General features: G+C 43.6%; 1 long non-coding RNA gene across 1 annotated transcript; it reads right to left on the reverse strand.

Moving 5' to 3' along the window:
• Window positions 1-10,829: 10,829 nt before the first annotated feature.
• On the reverse strand, window positions 10,830-19,965 carry LOC116660389. The gene is made up of 3 exons (XR_004315889.1): window positions 19,228-19,965; window positions 16,718-17,105; window positions 10,830-11,905 (listed from the first exon to the last, which is right to left on the reverse strand). It is a non-coding gene; the product is annotated as an uncharacterized LOC116660389 (long non-coding RNA).
• Between the last annotated feature and the right edge of the window lie 170 nt (window positions 19,966-20,135).

Here is a 20,135-nt window from a genome sequence, read left to right on the forward strand (position 1 = left end):
GCTGCAACGCGAGTCTTTCTGGGAAATGTAGTTCCTTGGCTTCAGTGGCCGGAAGCCGCGTCCCAGCCTGGACTACCAGCCCCACAATGCTCCGCAACAGAGTGCGCAAATCTCCTGCGACGGACTTTGGCGCGTCGGCTAGCGTCGCCCAAATAGCCGCTGTTGGGCCAGTTGTAGAGATTTTTCTTTCTGCCTGTGCATCTGAGAAGGCTGTGTTAGATCTGACCTTGTTGTTTTTCCGAGAAGTAAGAACGTGGCCGTGGACGAGACCTCAGTGCAGTTACTTCTCTGGAGACGTCCTTTTGGGAGTGATCTATTCACTCCCCAGGGAAAAATACATGGGGTCTCCGGCTCTATTAGTCCAACCTTAGACCCCCGCAGGCCCAGGACTACAAATTTAGAATGCCCAGCCTTGAATGTTCTCCACTCTGCAGCATTGGATGGCGCGGTTTCCTCCGTACGGAGCCCGGACCCCTCCCTCCTCCCCCCATGTCCCCTCCTCCCCCCATACGTGTGGACTGCAGAAAGCTTGCAACCCTTGTAGGCTTGAAGGGGACTTTCACTGAGCTTAACAGCTTTCCCTTTCCTTCTCTGCCTGTAAAGTGTCTTGCTGTAGATGTCGACTGAAGGAAAACGCACAATGTAAGAGCAGTGAGTGTCAGTTTTATTCTGGGGCCTTACTGGGGACTATAGCCTGGGAGGTAGCCTGTCAGATAGTTCTGTGGAACTATTCCCAAGAGGTAGGAGAGGAGCCAGTATGTGTGTGTGTGTGTGTGTGTGTGTGTGTATGAATTTTTTTGTCTGGGAAATACGTGTAGTCAAACACATCTTGGTAAAAGGTGACTGCTAATCACAAAAAAAAAAAAAAATCTCAAGTTAATGATTTTAGTGCTTTCTTAAGTTTTGGAGGGTACAGGAATCTGGGGTCATTGAAATTCTCCCATAGATATGCATCTTAACTATCTAAGGGCGTGTATCCGAGACACAGAATGCATCATTTTATTTTTCCTCCATCCCGAATTGCCCTCAGGGTGGCATAGTGTTGGTGGGTGACTGCACTGTTGTGACTTAACCCTTTCTGTAAGTAGATTATGAGGGAGGCTTTTTTCTTTATTTGTTTCTACAGAGAACAGTAAGGGATGGAGAATTTTTATTGTACCCATTTTACAGGCAGGAAGCTAGCACTGACCTCAGCCTACTGATGACTTGGAGGTCTTCTCTCCCATGCTGAAGGAATTCCTTCTGCTGGCTATCAACTCATCACTTTCAAACTCACTTCAGGTTTTCTCCCTCTTCTGTGTGCAAAGCCCGGTATAGGCCACTGTTACTGCCCATGTCACCTGGGTTCTCTTTGCCATGTCCCCTGAAGCTGTCAGTCCCTGGACCTTGTGAAAGGAAAATCAAAATGGAGTCAGTATTGGTAAGAGAGCACTCTAAAATGAAGCCAGGAGGCCACTGAGGAAGTGTAACTTATGCACATCCAAGCTGACCAGTTTGTCTTAAAGCAAGCATCCAGAACATCTGCCAGAAACTCAGGGTAGTTATCAGGTCCTTACCCGAAAATGACTCCCGACAGCCTATCTACTTACTGAGACCCTTACCCTAAAGTAACTCATGATAACCTATTCTTTAAAGGACAGATGTTCCTTGCTTATATATCAGAGTCAATCACAGACGTGAACAACCTTTGTGGCTTTTGTCTTTATAAGCTCCTGGCTCTTTCTCTCCCCCAGAACACTGTTTCAGTTTTACTTGAATCTATGTCTACCAAATTACAATTCTTAAGACCCCCAAATAAAGCTCTTTGTTCTCCACAGCCTCGAGACTGATCCCACTCCACTCACCCATTGACGGTCTGACAACCTCCACCTTGGCCTACGGGAGGAAAAGTTATAAGAGATTGAGATATTTGACTCCTAGGTTTTAGGAAGAACTTGGTGCTAAATTCCAAGGAAAGAATACACGGATCCTCAGTAGAGTTCATCTCTGCAATTGAAGGCCTCCTTAGGCAAACTTGTGGCCTCTTCCACATCCTCTTGGGGCAGTCTCTCCCCCATTTGGGCTTCTCCACCAAAACATTATTGGAGCAAAAGTTAGTGGCCAAACTCCTCTTAATCCCCCACCCCGAGTCTCAGGACATTTGCACTGGGGCTTCCCACCACCTTATTTACCCTGCCAGTCCCTCTGCCCTTCGTCTCTGCATTGCCAGCTCCATCTTATTCTTTAGACTCTGCTGAAACCCACCTCCTCAGGGAAGTCTTCCTGACCACCCCATCTAAATTGGGTTCCCCCCTCATCCTCTATCACTTTACCCATTGTTTACTTTCATCCTAGAACTTCCCTTGATCATTCGTTTGCTTAGTTTTGTGTTTGTCATCTACCCTCTGTAGAAAATAGTGCTTCTGAGAAGAGGGAAGTTGCCTTTTCCCCTTCAGTATCCTCCATGTGTCTGACATGCAGATGGTCGGCAGTGAATACCTAAAGCATGATTCAATGATTGCATAACAGACATTTCATGCCTCAACCCCACATTTCAGCTTCAGCTGTACAGAATTTCAGTCCCTGCACACCAATCATCGCCGTCCAACAGACTTTCCCTAGGGCACTGTGTTCTCTGATGTCTTCAAGCCTTTGCAAGAGCAGGTGCCTCAGCCTAGAATGTCCTCTCTACAACCCTTCCTTCTTTCCAGGCTTTAAATGTTCATCAGGCTAACTCCGCCTCATCCTCTAAGACCCAGTTCAGGCCTCATTCACTGAATAAACTTACCACGGTACTACTTTTCACACTTTTATACTTGCCCACTAGAGGGCAAGCTCCCTGATTTCAGAAGTGAGAGCCTGCATCTTTTTCTTTTTTTTTTTTTTTTTCTTTTTTTCTCCTTTGAGCCTGCATCTTTTATGTCTGTATCTTCAAGGCTTTACCCTGGCACAAGATAGGCACTCAGTATGTGGTAATGGGATGGGTGATTGGTTGGATGGGTTGGATGACGGATGGACAAAATCAGCATGTTAAAATTTCAGTGCAACCCAGAAGTTGTATAGTGGGTTACAGTCTATCAAACTGTATCAAATCATATTAAATCATATTAAAATATGATTTAACATAGTCAACACATTTGATTTAATTTATGACATCATATAGAAACTGTATGATGTGATGGAAAGAATGAAGAATTGAGTTATAAGATTCGATTTTTCATCCTGTCTTTGTCACTAATGGGTAGAGGTGGCCTGCATTTCTTGGCTTATGGCTCCTTCCTACATCACTCCAACATCTTGGTTTGAGGGTCACATTTCCTACTGATCACCCTAATCTCCTGCTTCCCTTTTATTAGGAGCTTTGCGATTACTCCTGGCTCACATGGATTGTCGGGCCAACGGATGTCCTTCAAAGTCCAATTACCCCCATTTCTGGGCTCTCAGATGTCTGCCTGTGATCCCTCAACAGATAAATACATTCTTTACTGGGTGTGTTTTCAACAAACTAATAGCCCTAGGTCATGCCTAATCCCACAGTAGCTCAGGCTGGTTCATTTCAAGCCCACCTTATCAGAGTCATAAACCCCACCACCCTTCACAGAGCCTAAACCTCTTACCTCACTTACAGCCAATCAGAGACTCGTGCACAAGCCGATCAGGCATCTTGTGGTCCAACCTTATAAAACACCCCAACAACTGGCCCTCGGGGCTCACGCAGGCACCTCTCATCTGTGTGGCCTGCTGTTGTGTATGGCAGCACACCCCTAATCAACTCCTTTTTTATTCTCATACTTTATCTCTGGTAAATTCTTTTACCAACCTGCATGTCACCATGTGCCACCGTTGTGTTTCCACAACGTGGATGATCCAGGATAATCCTATAAATTCAGTTCTGACACTATCTACCTGGAGTCAGTGCAAACCCCACAGGGTAAGGGCCCAGTCCCACAAGGCAGCTCCCCCTTCAGATGCCAATCAAAAGTCCCTGGGCTTCTGACTAACTGGTTATAATTTGGAGATTCCCACAACCCCCTCCTTGGATTTGATAATTTGCTTGAACAGCTCCCAGAACTCATAAAAACAGTTTACTTACTAGATTATCAGTTTATTATAAGAGAATACAATTTAGCAACCGATAGATGGAAGAGACATGTAGGACAAAGTATGTGGGAAGGGGCTTGGAGCTTCCTTGTCCTGTTACCATTCTCCCAGTGTTACCCCAAAACACGGTTTGCCTCCTGGTGGGTGTCGAGCCAAAAGACACAACCAAGCCAAAGATGGGAAAAGGAATGATTTGCTATTACTTGCAGCAAGAAAGGAGAACACTGGAAATCCTGTTCAAAGCAGTGTCTCCTCGAACTGCAAAATTGGGGAAATTTCAAGCTAAGGGTACATGCATATTCATGAAGGGGTTTGGGTGGTGAAGAATTCAGCATAGAATTGGGGCAAAGGTTGACAAAGTCCAAGTTTTAGTTGACTGAAGTCAAAAGGGTCAGAAAAGGTCAGCCCCATCATTCCTTAGGTTCTGACTGGCCGGGGGTCTCAGCAGGCGGTCACCATCCTCCACCTAAGTGGGGGCCTTAGCTCCTGCAGAAGTCAAACATAAGTATCAGGTTGTGATGTCTATTCCTTGAGGAGGACCTGGGACTCTGTTGCATCCCTAAAATGTTGTTTCTTGACTGCTTTCCGTCTGTTTCTACATTCTTTTGTTCCCTTAAATTGTTAATCACTGAGACCTGTCCAAGGGCAAGCATTGTGGCCAGGCTTGGATGGCAAAGTGGCTTGGGCCAAAATGGCTTCTCTTCTGTCAAGAAACCCATGCCTGGTTCTGGTTTTCCTCCAAGGGACCCCGTACCCTGTCTGCTTACACCAGCCGCTCTACATGTTCACCAGCCTGGGAGCTCTCCAAACCCCTTATTTTAAGCATTTTTATGGAGGTTTCATGACTTAGGCACGATTAATTAAATAATTGGCCATTGTTAGTTAAACTCAGTCACCAGTCCCTCTCCCCTTCCCTGAGGTGGGGTTGGGGCTGAAAACTCCAACTTTGTAATCACATGGTTATTTCCCCTGGCAACCTGCACCCCCCATCCTTAGGGTCTTTCCAAAGTCACCTCATTAATATAAACTCAGGCTATGGTGCGGAGGGGCTTGGAATGAATAACTCAAGACCCCTCTTTCACCTTTATGCTCTAGGACTATTTCAGGAGCTGGGAACAAAAAACCAAATATTATAACAAAAGACGTTCCTCTAGCCCTTCGCACTTAGGGAATCACAAGGGTTTCAGGAGCTTTGTGTCAGGAGGAGTCATAGATGAAGACCAAGTATATTTCTTATTGTATCACAGTCCCACAATTACATAGGAGAGACATTTCAGGACCCAGGCCTTGGTGAAGAGTTCTTACACATGACACCAAAATCATGACCCATGAAAAAAAACTTGATAAATTGTACTTCATAAAAATTAAAAACATTCGCTCTGTGTAGGACCCTGTTAATGACGAAAAGGATGAAAAGACAAGCTACACACTGGAAGGAAATATTTGCAAACCACAAGTCTGAAGCAGGACATGTATCTAGAATGTGAAAGGGAAATCAAAATGGAGTTGGTATTGCTAAGAGAGCTCTCTAAAATGGAGCTGGGGGACCACTGAGGAAGTGGGGCGTTTACCTGTCTCAACCAGATGGAATCTGAACTTTGACCACTTACTGTTTTAACGCAGGCACCCAGTGTTCCAGAAGCTCAAGATAACTTATCAGACCGTTACCCTAAGTAACTCGTGATAGCCTGTCCCTTAAGGACAAATATTTGCTTTTTGCTTCAGAGCCAATCATTATTCTTGTCAGACAATTTTAACAATCTGGTGGCTTTGGCCTTTATAAGCCACTGACTCTTTCTCGAAAGAACGTTCTTTCTCTTCTACCTGAATCTGCATCTCCTGAACTGTAGTTCCTAAGACCCCCAGGAAAGCTCTTTGTTCTTTGCAGCCTCAACACTGATTATTATTGTTTGACAAGGATGTATAAAGAATGCTTAAAACTTAACAGTAAAACAAAAACAGAAGCAAAAGAGCCCGAGGAGGAAATGGGTAAGAGACATGAAAAGTCATTTAAGTGAAGAGGATGTCCTGAAGGCAAATAAGCACGCAAAAATATTATTTAACATCACTAGCTCTTAGGGAAATGCAAGTTAAGACTGAAAGTAGATAGGGTAAGGGGTCACTGGAGAAAGAACTAGGCATGGCTTTCTTGACAGAAGAGAAGCCATTGTGGCCTAAGCCACTTTGTGATCTAAGCCTGGCCACAGTGCTTGCCCTTGGACGGGTCTCAGTAATTAACAATTTTAAGGAAACAAAAAGATGCAGGAACAAAGGAAAAACAGCCAAGAAACCATAGTTCAGGGATGTAACAGTCTTAGTTCCTCCTTGAGGGACATGCATCACAATCTGACACGTATCTTTGAGTTCTGCAGGAACTCAGGCCCCCATCCATGTGGGATATAACTCGTGCTGAGACCCCAGGCTGGTCAGAACCTAAGGAATGATGGGGCTGACCTTTTCTGAACCTCGTGACTTCAGTCAACTAAAGCTTGGGCTCTGTCAACCTTTCCCCCAATTCTATGCTGACTTTTCCTCTGCTCAAGCCCTTTCATGAATATGCATGTACCCTTAGCTTAAAACCTCCCCGATTTTGCATTTTGGAGAGACACTGCTTTGGGGAAGATCTCTGGTGTTCTCCCTACTTGATGCAAGTAATAAATCCTTCCTTCTCCTGCTTTTTGGCTTGGTTGCGTCTTTTGGCTCAACACGCACCAAGAGGCGAACGTAGTTTCCAGGCACCAAGACCACATTGATCACTTCACACCTATTAAAACAGCTAAAATAAAAATGGGTGACAATACCAAATGATGGCAAGGATGTGAAGAAAGTGGACCTCACTCACACTGCCGGTGGGACTGTACAGTGGTATGCCATCTGGAAAGCAGCTTTGCAAACTACTTCTGTTAAAAAAAAAAATAAACATACACTACAATATGACCCAGCAGTTGCATTCCTGGACATTTAGTCCAGAAAAATAGAAACCTGTGTCCACGCGGAAACCTATACGTGAATGTTCATCGAGCTTTATTTGTAATACTAACAACTGGAAACAACCAAAATGGGTGAAACGTTAGACAAATGTGACGCATCCTTTCCATGGAAACTGACTCACCAACAAAAAAGAAATAAGTGTTGATACAACAATGTGGATGGACCTCAGAGGGTTACACTGAGGGATAAAAGTCAATCTCTAAAGGTCACATAGTGTATGATTCCAATTAAATAACATTGCCAAGCAACGTGACAGAGATGGAGAACAGATTACTGGTTGGCGAGGTTTAGGAAGGGTGGAAGGAGGATTGGTGGGTACATGTAGTGGAAGTAAGTGACTATTAGCTTTTTTGATCGTAATAGAAGGGTCTGACATTAAGCTTTGTTTGTTTGTTGTTTAATTGAAGTTTACAATGTTGTGTCAATTCCTGGTGTGCAGCATAATGTTTCAGTCATACATATAAATACATGGATTCATTTTCATATTCTTTTTCATTATAGGTTACTACAAGACATTAAGCTTTTGATTGCTGAGGTCCTTACTTTACAAACATTCATCTCGAACACACACCCTTCCTCTTACACAACCAAAGAGCTAGGCTGCCCCACTGGGGAAGTTCCCCCTTTAGAAACTTCCCCCTGATTGTCCTAGACAACTGACCATTCGAGGGAGTAACCCTGCTTTTCCCTTCCCGCCTTTCATTTCCAGAAGAGTGAACCTGAGGAAACCCTAGGCACCCATCCTTGGACCCTCACAAAGGCAGAACCCCAGCTCCACGCCCTCTTTCTCTCTCTCTCTACCCGTGACCTTGCTGTGTGGCCCCAGGTGCGCTGTGGACCGTCCAGGACTTATGAACAATAAACCTTGTTTTTTCAAAGTTCCCTGATGGTTGTCAATGAGGTGTGTTTTGTAATCATAGTACTGAACCCCAAGGGCTAGTTCAGCCGCAACGTTGGCTCTGAAAGGGGAGACGTGTGCAGGGGCTCACAAAGAATAGTATACAGCCCAGGCATTTCTTGCCCAAAGCATCATGACCTATAGGCTGAGACACACACCAAACAGTATGACCTTACGGGGTGTTTGTGGTGATGGGAGAGTTCTGTATCCTGATTGCAGCAGTGATTACACAAATTCACACGTGATAAAAAGGGCAGACGCAGACACTGTACCAACATCAATTTCCTGTCTTGGATGTTGCACAGTGGTTAGGGAAGATGTAAAAGGTTTGCAACTTCCCGTGAGTCTGTAATTATTTCAACATAAAATGTTAACCTGTAATTCTGTTGTATGGAAACTATATGACAGTGAAGTTAATTTTTTAACTGGTCTTTTAAGTGTTTGGCAAAATGCAGTGTGACAGCCTGAGTTCACGCTTTGGAGCCAGAAAGAATTGTGCCCTAGTCTTTATTTTCCTGTTTAATCTCAGAGAAATGTCTTAACCTCTCTGAGTATCCATTTCATCATCTGTAAAATAGATGTAATATAACCCAGATTAGAAAGCTGTTGTGAGGAGAAGCAATATGCATAGAATATCTAGCTCACACAAGTATTCCACAGATTTCAGTTTTCTTTTTATTTCCCCTTATCCCATTATGTGATTTCTCCTATAAAAGAATTCACAAATCATTTAAAAATATTCTTTGTCAAGTTTCTCTATTTTAGTGGCTAGAAATATAGTCATAGCATAGGGTGTCTCCCAGGCCTCATCTTCTATAAATCTATTCCCCCCAAATTGACCAACCACAAATTGTGGTTTACCAGGGAGCGAAGCTAATAGTCACCACCAGGGGGCAGACCATCCTCTCTATTGAAGGACCAATTTGGTCACCAGAAGTGACGGTAACCAGCTATATATAGGTTCTGAAGTCTTTCTCTGTTTCCTGCTGTGAAGAATCTCTGGCCCTGAGGTTTTGAATGTGATCCAATCCCGTACTTAGTTAAACTTGCTTCAACAGTATATTATTTATCACCCTTACATGAGAGACACTGAGCCAAGGGCTGGGGACCAGAGCCAGCGTTCAGGCTGTGTGGCTCAGTTGGTTTTAGATTGTGTGTGTGTGTTTATTGCAAGGTGTTTTCCTATCAAATCCTCCTATGTAAATCATACAAGGTATCACAAAAAGTAGTCGCTCTACTTTGGACCCTAACTACTATGGCCTGGGCAAAGCTACAAAGAGTAAGACGAAGTAGACAAAAGTGATTCAGTTGGATTTCAAACCAAGTATGACACCATCGCAAGACATCTGGGGCCATAGGATGGCCAGCTTGTCCCAGTTTTCCCAGGACTTCCCTAGTTTTAGGTCTGAAAATCCCATATCCCATGAAAGCCCTCAGTTCCAGGCAAAATGGAGTGGTTATGGCCCCCACCTGGGGAGGACTTTTCTCTCCCTCTCAGTCTGAGAGGATTTCAGAGTGACCTTCTCCTGGGTTGTCACTAAGCCTGGCTTGTCGTGAGGCCTTCCAACCCGCGCTCCACGACTAGCTGGCAGGTAGACCTAAAGCTCCCCTGTGCACCCTGGGACGGCGTCCACCTGCAAATCTGAGTCAGCGAAGCCTGGGGAAATGCAATCAGGTCAGAGGACACCTACTCTGAGGAGGGGGCACTTGAGCTGGGCCCCAAATGGAGAGAAAGAAGCTGCTATCCAGAGTTCCTAGGGGAAAGCACTGCAGACAGAGAGCAAGTGCCAAGGCCCTGAGGCAGGGAGAAATGTAAGGTGTGGGTGAAACCAAGCCAGGCTCAGTGTGGCTGGTGTGGAGTGACGAGGGGGAGGAGGGTCGGAGGGGAGTGTGTCGAGGGTCAGGGCCGGGTCCGGTGTGGTCTTGCAGGCCTCGGTGCTGGAGTTTGGATTTGTTCTTAGTAAAGAGAAGCCATTGGAGGGTCTTAGGAGTGGGGAGGATGTCATGCAGTTCATGCTGGAAAAAGGCCGCCCTGGCTGCTGTGGGAGAGTGGACTGTCAGGAACCAGAGAAAGCACTGGGGACGGGGATGGCGGTGTAGGGGAGGGAGGGCTGCCTCATAATGTCTGGCAAGAACCCCCACACCATCATCTGAGGGTCCAGAGCACGAGACGAGGAAAGAGGGCCCTCTCACCTCACTTTCCCACCCAAACGTGTAGCTAAGCAGCTTCCCAGTCACTTGGCCTGAGGCCTCCGAGCCTGTGGTATGGACCCAGGACGTGTCCCCCAAACACAGACACCTAGCCCTCAGACCCTACTGTCCCCTCCGCCTCATCCTGAGAGCCGGCAGAATCAGGAGACATGAGAGTGCGGGGGATGCGGTAGAACAGGGAGAGAAACGGGAAAACTGCGAGCAGTTTGGAGCGCCCTTCATCCTGAAAGGCACACTCACTGCCCAGTGCTCACTGGCTTTTCCCGTTCTATCCGGCCTGATGCCGGAGCTGAGCAGAAAACCATTGGGTGTTTCTCGTAGAATCTCCGGACACAACTGCTAGTCCTGGAGATGGACAGGAGCATGAATGCAGGACGGGGCAGCCTCCCCGGGCGGTGGGCACACATCGCCCATGTGCCAGGCCACTGGGGTGGCAGGGTCTAGCGAGGAGTGGAGCCTGGGTGCAGCCCATGTGCTGGGCATCACTGAGAATTCTGGTGGCAAAGACTAGAGTTCTGAGAGAGAGAGCGAGAGAGAAAGAGAGAGAGGTTTTTTTTTTTTAAAGTAAGAGACACTAAACAGATTCTTAATTTTAAAGAAATACTTGGGTTTTAAATTTTTTTAAAAATTTTTATTGGAGTGTAGTTGATTTACAGTGTTAGTTTCAGGTGTACAGCAAAGTGATTCAGTTATACATATGTATGCATATATATTCCTTTTCAGATTCTTTTCCATTATAGGTTATTACAGGATATTGAGTATAGTTCCCTGTCTATACAGTAGATTTTGTCGAGTTTTTTTAAGTGGAAGTACTGGCGATTGAACCCAGGATCTCATGCCTGCTGAGCATGTGTTCTACCACTGAGCTATTACCCTCCCCACAGAGAGAGCAATATTTAGCAGGTCCCCCAAATGGTTGTGCAGCCTGCTCTTCTGGGAACTCCATTTCATCTTTGGACTGGGCATAGGCTGGGCATAGGACTGTCCATCAAATGGACAGTGATTCAGGCATGAAACCTGGGGGATACAGGCAATGAATTGGTCAGCTGATATTCATAAAAGCATGCAACCACACAGAGTCAGTCTTCCAGTACCGCCCCCTGCAGTGCAAGTGCACACGCGTGCGCACACACACACCGGTCGAAGGCCAGGGAGTGTGCGGATGACACAGTTCTGCATTCCAATATGAAGAGCATCCAGGCGAGCCTGGTGAGAAGCAGCCATCAGATACATGATTCAAATAAGTTAGGAGGACTGTGCAAAGGTATGTCACCTGGACCAAGAAAGCTGTCACCGGAATGAGCTATGCTGGGAAGAAAAGGGGACAACAGAGCAGAGGAGTCGGAAACCGGGCCCCAGCAGGGAGCCCAGCGAGCTGCATCTGCAAACAGGATGGAAATCAATAACGGATACACTGGAGTGACTGTGCCAAGTTCTCAAGGCAAACACGCCTCCGGGCTCCGTGGCCAGTCACCTCTGTGGCCAATGTGTTTGATCTGGGGGGGGGGGGGGACCAGGGTGGGAGCAAAGGCAAGCGTCCCATGATAATGACTCAGAGCCCCTGAGAACGGGGGCACCTGAGAATGGCGGCAGCTGGGGAGGGCAGGTGAGCTGCGATCCAACCACCCAAGTCCCGTCTGGGTGAATCACAAGACACTGTCGCCAGCATTGTCCTCTACTCCGACCGCAGTGGGGTGCTGTCATTTCCTGTGTCACACTTAGGCTCTGAAGGAACAGATATAGACGTTTATAAAGATCAGCCTTCCTTTGTCTATTCTGAGGTACAGTTTGTATACGAAATAAAAGATAAACGACAGAATCGTCCTTTTTTTATTAGACCACTGTCACTTTCAACATGGTCCTAGTTGGTAACACCCTGTCCTGGTAATTTCACTCTTGTATTTGACATTCTGAAAAAGGCAAAAACTATAGAGACAGGAAAAAGATCAGTGGTTGCCAGGGGTTAGTGGGGAAAGAGGGATAAATAAGTGCAGCAATGAAACTACCCTTTTCCCCTCTTTTCTTGACCACTTTGGATAAATCACATATTTTTATCATTTCATTTCCTCCCTCTGTCACTTGGTAATTTATTAATCTTTACTAGTAGCTTATTAACCTAATGACAACCTTGATTATTCTTTAAGTGATTACTCTAAGATTATAACACACATCCTTGACCTAATACAATATAAATTAGTACTTTATTTTCCCAGACGATGCAAATCTGACTCCTTTAACTGCATTGCCCACTCCCACCTTTTGTGCTGTTGTTATGCATTTTAACATTATATACATTTAAATACTATGTAATATTTAAAGCTCCAAAAAGCATTAGCATTTTTCTACAAAAGAATAATTTTCATTTATATTTATCACCAAATTTATCCTTTGCAATACCCTTTAGTTCCTGTGCCCTTCCTTTTCAGCTTTCAATCTTGGATCATTTTCTCTCTATTGAAGGGCTCCCTTTGGTATTTATTTTACTCTAAGTCTGTTGGCAACCAAGTCCTTTCAATTTTTTTGGTTTTTTTCTTAATGTCTGTTATTGTTTTCGTTTTTAAAAGGCATTTTCACTGAGTATTGTAAGTTGCCAGTATATTTCTTCCAGCTCTTTAACAACGTCATGTCTCTGTCAATCGGAAAGTAACTGCAACCTTACTATTGCTCCTTTGAAGGCAATAGATATTTTTTTCCTATGGTTCCTTTTAAGATGGTGTCTTTGATAATTGGTTTTCAGCAGTTTCACTATGATAGGCCTACCTGTGGTTTCCTCTTGTGATTAAACTGCTTGGGGTTCATAAAAATCCTTGAATCTGTAGCTTGATTTATTTATTTATTTTTACCAATTTTTAAAAATTCTCACTTCTTCAAATATTGCTATTGCTTCTCTCCTGGAAGAATCCAATTACACCTGTATAGGCTTCTTCATAATGTTCTCTGGCTCTCATAGGTTTTCTTTTTCTTTTCCATTCTTTTTTCTTTTTGTGATCCAATTTGTATATTTTTTCACCTGAGAAATCTTTGAGTTCGGGGGGAAGGTAGAATTCAGTGGCAGAGTACACACGTGGCATGCACAAGGTCCTGGGTTCAATCCCCAGTACCTCCATTAAATACATAAATAAATACATAAACCTAATTACCTACCTCCTACAAACAAAACAAAACAAAACAAAAAAGAAATCTTTGAGTTCACTAATTCTCTGTTCTTCTGTTACACCCAGGCACTAAATTCTTAATTTCAAAGAACTAATTTTTCATTTTATTAAATAATAATTTTATTGAGATATAATTCACAGTCCATAAAATTTACCCCTTTAAAGTGTACAAATCAGTGGTTTTAGAGTCCTATAACCACCTCCATTATCTAATTTCAGGACATTTTCATCGCCCTAAAAAGAACTTCTGTACACATTAGCAAACATTCTCCACTTTCTTCTGTCTCCTGCCCCTGGCAACCACTAAACTACTTTCTGCCTCTATGGATTTTCCTATCTGGGAAATTTCATATCAATGAAATAATATAATATGTGACCTTTTGTGACTGGCTTATTTCAGTTACCTTATACATCCATATACATATTCATATATATACAAGCTTATATTTTGTGCACATTTATATATGCTATACGTATATAATATGCATATACAAAAATCATGCAAATAAAACACAAAATTTATATATATGTATACAATCATATATATATATATATATATATATATATATATATATATATATATATATAAATTTTATACTTGCTGACCTTTAAGCATATGCTGGTGGCCCCCATGTGAGAAATAATTTCATCTATGGTTAGTGATGTAAAGTGAGCCTTTGTATTCGTGTTTACTTACTGCTACATATTTAGATTTTTTTTTTAATTGCAGAATTGTGTAAATATTCTCTACAGAAAAAAGAGGCATAACTTTATATAAAAATGGAACTGAAATGACCAAAGGGAGACCCCGGTGCAAGCGACCGCTGAGGGCTCCTGGCCCAAGGGACCACAGAAGAGGCCGTGAGACTTAGAAGCAGATTGCCCCAGAGCACACAGCAAGTCACTGGATGTTCCAAAATTAGTGCTAATCAGTGCCTCTATTTCCTCCTAAATTAGAAGAATTGCATGTAACTGGAAGAATAAAATCACTCCTTCCTTTTACCCCAGACAGAAAATGAAAGCCATGGAGCCCCTGAGTGAGAATTTTCCAGTGCAAGGTTTTCTGTGCATTTAAGGGAGTGTGACACTGGGAGGTACAGAGATGCAGCTCCTGGCAGCTTTCTTATCCTTGGCTAGCCCACAGAGGTTTGATGATGAAGAAGAGGTAAGGTTGAAGAAAAGGCACTGATATTTCTCAGCATAATATAAAGTCCTGATACTATCATGAAATAGGATTCTTTACAATTTACAAAGCAGTCAGGAAAATCCTTTTTATACTGAAGAATTAAGTAGCAAATATCTGAGACTAAACTTATTATTGGATGAAAGGAGTACGTCACTGGACGTGCACACGCACACAAACACATGTATACTTGCACATGTGGGTATATATGCAGGGATTTGGTTCGGCACTCATGCACACATGCCTGCAAATCCCACTTTTGGAGAGATCTCCAAGAGGACCAGAATGGATCATGCAGATCTGGCCAGGACTGGACTGGACTGTGCAAATTCAAGAGTCATAATTATCAGTGACCGTCCTGGTGAAGCCTCCAGGCATCGGTCTGGACTCAGTCACTAGGATAAGGGGACAAATACTCATGATGGGTGTGGTAGACTGAATGAATGGTCACAGGTCCTCTCCCTTATGTCACCTTCCCACTCTACGCATGGCCTTTTAGTGCATGACGTGTGCTCCCCGGCCCTTTCACTCTGGACGTGGCTGGGCTATCACATTTTGGCTACAGGGATATTAGCAGACATATAAAAGCAGAGACCTGAAATATGCATGTGGTGGGTGGATTTCCCTCTTGCATTTTCGTTATTGCCATGAAAAGAACACGCCCCAAGTAGCTCACTCTGCCAGTGGACTAGACTGGAGCCACCTCGGGTTGGAGCCAAGCCCCAGCTGATATCCAGATCCATAGGGAAGAATATATGACTATTGAAAGCCGCTGAGTTTTAGGGTGATTAGTTGTGCAGATTATTATGACAATAGCTGACCAACGCAAGGGGAAAGACAGCGAATCTGGGGCTAAGACCAATTCCTGTGGGCAGGAAAGGAAAAATTAGCAAAAGTAAGGCATCCCCGAGATAGAGGAAAATGAGGGGAGAGCAAGGTTATGAACAGAGGAATGCATGTGAGAGACCTTATGATGGGTTGAACTTTGGGGGTTCTTTCCTCTTTTTAAAAAATTTCTGACAAATTTATTAAATACCCGGAAATCCATAAGCTAATCAGTACCTCAAAGAAGTGGTCTGAAATCTTTCTTTTTCAATAATACATTTTATTTATTTGTTAATAGAGGTAGCTGGGATTGAACCCACGACTTCCTGCAGGCTAAGCACGCGCTCTACCACTGAGCTATACCTGCCTCTCTAAATTTCATGTCACTCATTCAACACCTGGTACACTTAGGAAGCTTCTGATTTATGACTTTAAGTATGTCTAAAACTGTGTGATTTCATGACCCAAAACATGACTTTTTACTATTTATTCAAGTCTAAAAATAGTTGGTTTAAATTTTTTTATTTTAATTATTTAACTTTTTATTTTTATTGTAGTATCATTGACCTACAACAGTGCATTAACAGTGATTTGATCATTCTGTTCATTACAAAATGATCACCACTTTTTCCTCCTTAATTACCCCAACCTTTTGGTAAAGTTAGATCAGCACATGTGGTCTTATGAGGTGGATTCAGAGAGTAAATTCTCAGCGGGAGCCTGGAGGTGGAGAGCAGCCTCCTATCCAGGGGCTGTGCCCAGGAGCTCCAGGCAGTGACTACGATGAAGTAGCCATCATCCACAGTAGAGCTGCGAGCAGCTGAGATGAACTTGCAATGGCTAGGAAGAATTTTCTAGTACACCATAAAGGAGAAATTTACGGCCCTTGAATTGGGGGTTGGTGGGAGTAGAGATGGACACTCAGGACATTTCAACGGGAAGGACCTCTGGTATAAACTAGGCACAAATGAACTTATTTACAAAACAGAAACAGACTCCCAGACATAGAAAACAAACTTATGGTTACCAGTGGGGGAAGGAAGTGGGAAGGGATAAATTGGGAGTTCGAAATTTGCAGATATTAACTACTATATATAAAATAAACAACAAGTTTATATTGTACAACACGGGGAACTATATTCAGTATCTTGTAGTAACTTATGGTGAAAAAGAATGTGAAAACGAATCTATGTATGATCATATATGACTGAAGCATTGTGCTGTACACCAGAAATTAACACAACATTGTAAACTTACTATACTTCAATAATATATATATATATATATACTTAAAAAAGAGAGTATATGTTGTATGATTAAGCTAATTAAAAATTCTAGAAAATCCACTGTGACTGAAAACAGATCAGTGATTACCTGGTGGGATGGAAGGTGAAAGGAGGGCTCAACTTCAGAGGAATGTGAGGAAGCACTGGAGGATGATGAAAATATTCTGTTATCTCGACTGTGGTGTATGAACCTGTTGAAACTTATCCAAGCGTGCACTTTCAGTAGAACAGCTTATTGTACATGCCCTGCCCTTCGATCAGGCAGATTACAAATTCCTGCCTTCATCCTCAATAGCACGACCCCAGTTTTATTCCCAGCGGCAGTACGTTGTCCTTGCAGCCTGGGGTGAATATTTGACATGATCTTGACCTGTGAAATATAAGTGGAAGTCCTCTACTTGGGGTTCTCAGGAAAGTTCTCTGCTAGAGGGCAAATTCAGGCAGTAAATGTCTTCTGTGGTTCCCCTCTTCCCTGCCTATAATAAAGAAATGATGCTGGGGTTACCATCCTGTCATCATGAGATGACAAGCACCAGGAACAAAAGTCGTACACGAAGGACGAAAAATGGAAGGAGCCTAAGACTAAATAAAACAATTGTGGAGTTGTGGTGTCAGTAAGAAAAATAAATCCCTTCCTCGGTTCAGCCATTATCTGGCAGGATGTTCTGTTAATTACAACCAAATACAATCTCAGCGGATACAGACTTCCTTTGTTAAGGGACTGACCCTAATGATGCTAAATCTGTGACCTGTTCTCCTGATCTGGACCAGGCACAGGTTTAAAATCCGAATTGTTCTGGGCAGTCCTGGCTCAGGTTCCAAAGCACCAGCTTCTTTTCCTGGCTCAGACTCACTAATCAGCTATTACACCTGGTCCCAAATTTTCTTCCCCTTCCTTGAGGTGCTCACACGTTCCAGGGCTCCCATGCAGTCATTGTGACTCTCCATTGCTGTTCTAAGAATGGCAGATTCTCTTTTCCCTCCCAGTTATTTTGTCCCAGGCAGCTGACCATGACTCAGGACTCTTCTTTTTCCAAAATGGAAATATTTGCATGTTTTTTTTTTTCCTGAGTATAAAATGACTCTCCTGACATTTTCCACCACTGTGCTCTTTTGTCTGTGCCTTTTACACCATAGCACTTATCTTGGTTTTAATAATATAGACATATTACCAAAGTAGTGTCTGTCTCCCTAACTATTAAGATAGATATTAAGCTTCTGAAGGGCAGGAACCATGTGTTTTGTTCAATCTTTATTCCCATTACATGCACGTGGTCACGTGGTACTCCCAGAATGGCCAATGAATAAATGAATGAACAAAACTTCTTTGTCATTTACAGGTGGCAAGCAGATTCCTAATTCCTTAGCTCATATAATTGTTCATGCCATGATTATTTTTTGAAAAAGTTACAAAACTATAAAGACTAGGTCTTTAAAATATGTACGTTAGCTAATTTCAAATGGACCAGTACAAGCAGTCAACAATCATTTTTCGTCTCACATTAATTTCCTGACTCCTTCCTCATATTATTTCCTATAATCTCTCCCTTAGGCAGATCTTCCCTCCCGGTTTGTAGATAATGATCAACTCGTTTGAGCTCTCTCATCTATTTTCTCTTCATTTCAAAATAATTTATTCTCTAGGGGTACTTTCTAATCTCTGCTTTCAACATGGAAGGCACAGCAGTCCTTCTTTTCTCCGGGTCCTCTGGGGTCTTGCTTCCTTAATCATCCCTTTCTAGCTACAGCAATTACAGTCTCTTCCTTCCCCCTTTATCCCTTTTCCTTCTGTCCTCAGGTATTCATTCATTCATTCAACAAATATTTATTCAACACTTAACTAAACACCTTGCACCATTTTAGGCTCTGTGAATATATCAATGAGTAAATGCTCACGGAATTTATATAGGAGTGGAGGGAGACAGACAATAAAAAAATATGTAAATTATAGTATTTAAGATTCAAGGAGAGAAATAAAGCAGGGGAGGAGTTCAGGAATTGAGGTGAGGGAGTTTTCAATTTTAAAAAGCGTGGCCAGGAAAGGCTTCACTGGGAAGGTAATAGAGCCTTGAAGGAAGTGAAGGAACAGGTCTCATGAGTATCTGGGTGTTACAGGCTGAGCTGTGTTCCCCCTCAAATTCGTATGTTGAAGTCCTTACCCCCCGCCCCATCCCGAGTACCTCAGAACGTAAACTTATTTGGAGAGAAGCCATTTAAAGAGAAGATTAAGTTAAAATGAGGCGGTAATGAGGGTTATAATTTGGCCCAGGTAGAAGCATGAAAACCAGTGAGTGAAAAGTGTTTTATACAAGAAAGACTGATATACTGGGTTAAATAGAGCTGGTAAAATGGAGACGGAAAATTATCTTTTGAATTTAGCAACGGCAGCCTCAGCAAAAGCAGTTCTGGTGGAGTTATGGGCACAAAAGCCCGACCGTTGTCTGTCTGACAAGGAGAGAAGAGGAACCGAAGACAAAGAATTTGGAGTTTTGCCCTACTGAAGAACAACGAAATGTGGTGGGAGGTGGAGGGGGAAGTCGCGGTTTTTGCTTGTTTTGCTTTTGGACAGAAAAAACAAAAATGTTTGTATGTCAGTACCTTTAAAAATAAATCTTCAGAATTTTGATGGGGCCAGAGCCTCCCAGCTAGTCTCATCATCTCTGATGCTCTTCTTTTGGAAAACACTTCCGAGGAATCCATCTTCCTAAACCAAAACTCTTACCACTTCACTCATTTGCTCAAAAATTTTCAGGGTGTCCTTAACTGCTGCATGAAAAGTTCCAGTGCCTTAGCTGAACACTCAGCTCTTCTCCAGTTTGGGCTTTTGCAGTTTTCTCTCTTTCTTAGCCCTATAGTGAGCTACAAAGTATGGCAGACCAGGGTCAGAAGGCTTGGATTCAAGTCATGGTTCTGTAAGTAAGCAGCTCTGTGACTTTAGACAAAGTACGTAAGCGCACTGGACCTGAGCTCCTTATAGTTTATAACGAGGAAGGGGGCGTGTCGCGTAGACTGGATCACTGTAGGTCACCAGCATCTCCAACAAGCTGTGATTCCCAGCACCGTCGCGAACACAGGCAGCATCGTCCCCCTTCCCCTTCTAGGAACGACACGTCTTGGGCGGTCATTCATTTTTCCTGCTCTTCTTTTGCCTTTCCAAACAGACCAGGCTTTAGAAGAACCACAGCGGTAACTCCATGAAGGCCGGCCGCCTCCCGGCCACCAGGGACTCACCTCCCACTCTCCCCTTTCCGTTGGGACCTTTCTCTCCACAGTCAGAATCCGCCACGTAGTAAGTGCCGCTTCCAACCAATCAAGAGGAAGTTAGCTCAGATTTTTGAGGGGCATCCGCCTCCACCAATGATCTTCAAGCCTCCTGTAGCGCCTCGCTTTGAGGGGCGAGGCCAAACAACACGCTGGCCAATCTGCTCCGGGGAAAAGTACTCTAGGAACTGCGGCGCTCACCAGTCAGGTAAGAAGCCTGAGGGGAGGGGCGCTTCTCATTGGTA

The sequence above is a fragment of the Camelus ferus genome, chromosome 28 (genome assembly GCF_009834535.1).
Source record: "Camelus ferus isolate YT-003-E chromosome 28, BCGSAC_Cfer_1.0, whole genome shotgun sequence".
Taxonomy (NCBI): Eukaryota; Metazoa; Chordata; class Mammalia; order Artiodactyla; family Camelidae; genus Camelus; species Camelus ferus.